At 34.7% G+C, this 2,296-nt stretch overlaps 1 protein-coding gene across 1 annotated transcript in view; it reads right to left on the bottom strand.

Annotated features, from left to right (window-relative positions):
* Positions 1 to 2,296, bottom strand: part of LOC118747251 (protein doublesex) — a 1,135,543-nt gene that overhangs the window by 95,803 nt on the left and 1,037,444 nt on the right. The gene's annotated exons all lie outside the window — the stretch shown is intronic.

The following is a 2,296-nucleotide window of genomic DNA, read 5'->3' as shown; positions in this document are numbered from 1 at the left end:
CCAGAGAGTTTTGCTTCACATCGAAATTCGCTGTAGATTTTCGCTCAATTAAATGTTTATAAATTAACAAAAATAAAACGTTTGAAATAAATTGAGCTATGCAAATTTTTGTTTTGTTTACTAAGCAAATGTTAATTTTCGGCTTTTGCAAATTAAATAAGTTCTCTGCAAGAAGGTTTGTTTAAAAAAAAATACATGGACATGTATGGTATATGGTGAATAGAAATATCCCTTTTCCCTTTCAGTAAACCTTTAAGCGTGGGCAACAATGATATTTTTCAAATAAGGCAGATCGGAATATGTGCTCTCTGGGAAGTAGTCCGGTCAATTTAGACATTCGAGGTTACAATAATTCCCACCCAGCTGAAAATGGTAGGATTGTTCAAAACACTATCATAAATGAAATCTAGAAAGTCCTCATCGATCCGATACCTGGAAAAAAAGTTACTCGGGGACAAAGGTCACGAAAACGGGATTTTCGCGATTTTCAGCAGAACGGTAAGTTTATCATAAAATTAGTTTAGACAAAAATTGTAGATCAGATAATTATCTATAAAAAATATCTAAATACTTTTTTTTATAAGAGCTACCGTTTCCGAGATATAATGACTCAAATAGTTGGAAGAGTTGTAATCGTCATCTATATATATATATATAAAAAATGTTTTCCGTATGACGGCGATGCCCGACCAAACGGCTGAACCGATTTTAATTCTGTAGAAAGTGCTTTTTTGGACCTTCTGTGTGGAAGGTTTTACGATAAAAAAAAAATTCAAAACTTTTTGCTGTTGTTGCCAAAAAATTAAAAAAGTTGAGATGTCACAATTTCACAATTTCATAGAGCTTTCTGTATATTGTATGTCACTTTACTACACGGCTGGACCGATTTGATTCATATTTGGAACATATATCAGTACCTTGGAAAGAAACATTTGTACCAAAAATTTGCTCGTATTCGTGCCAAGTTTAAATTCGCCAGCGTAGTTGGCTTAACAGATATATTGGAGACCTACAAAAAGTGGTTTCAACATTTTATTGTGACGTGTGTATGTATTTATATGTGTAGATATCTATCATTATCCCAGGGTATAAGAATTTTAGGAATGGTACCTACCGTTAGGGTTGCCAGATTTTGAAACGGAGAAAGGAGTACATTTATATTTCCGATAGAAAAAAAGCAGTACATGACATAAAAAAGGAGTACAATTTTTATACCCGAGCGCACTTGTGCACAAGGGTATTATAACTTTGTTCACATAACGGTTGTTTGTAACAGGCAAAACGAATCGAGATAGATATAGACAAATGTATACATAAATGATCAGGATGAAAAGAGAAATCGATTAAGCGGTGACTGTCTGTCCGTCCGTCCGTCCGTCTGTGCACACGATAACTCGTGTAAAAATTGAGATATCTTAACGAAACTTGGTACGCGTTCTTCTTTCGGGCGTAGGACGGATGGTATTGAAAATGGGCCAAATCGGACAATAACCACACCTACCTCCCATATAACCGTAATTTTCAGAAATACGAAAACTGCGATATTTTACTAACTATTGAAAATAATTCACTCAAAATTGATACTTATAATAATAGACGAGAAATAAGAATATTATCAATTTTTGAAAAATGGGCGTAGCCACGCCCACTTATGGTTACATGTGTATATCTTGGCAACCGCTGTACCGATTTCTTCCCAACTTGGCACAGTTGTTGCCCTTGGTACAGCATATCAAACGGCCGAAAATTTTTAAAATCGGACAATAACCACGCCCACATTCCATATAAGGGTAATTTAGAGAAATACGAATTCTTAGATAAATCAGTAAATATTAAAGCTAATTTATTCAAAATTGACACTTGCAACAATTCTTTACCAAGAAATACGTTTATGATAAAATTTTGGAAAATGCGCGTGGCACCGCCCACTTATCGTCACATATATGTATCTCGGTAACCGTTCTACCAATTTGCACCAAACTTGGTACGGTTATTGTGCATGCCACATTAAAGCAAAGCGTTGAAAATTATTGAAATCGGCCTAAAATTACGGCCGCTTTTCATATAACAATAAATTTCAGAAATGCTTGAAATTTCAATATTTCGAAATTTAAGGACGCTAACTTACTCAAAATTGATACACCCCGGCTTACCATGTAGCGGTAGCTTGCGGAAAGGTGAAAAACATAATAATACTTGCGCCGGGTATTTAATGTTCGGCTCCTCCCGAACATAGACTTTCTTACTTGTTTTTTTTTTAATTTTTTGTGCAATTTATTGTTACAAAGTACCATTA

This window comes from Rhagoletis pomonella, unplaced genomic scaffold (genome assembly GCF_013731165.1).
Source record: "Rhagoletis pomonella isolate Grant_MI unplaced genomic scaffold, Rhpom_1.0 Rhpom_scaffold_00001, whole genome shotgun sequence".
Lineage (NCBI taxonomy): Eukaryota > Metazoa > Arthropoda > Insecta > Diptera > Tephritidae > Rhagoletis > Rhagoletis pomonella.
This window is presented reverse-complemented; position numbering and strand designations above follow the sequence as displayed.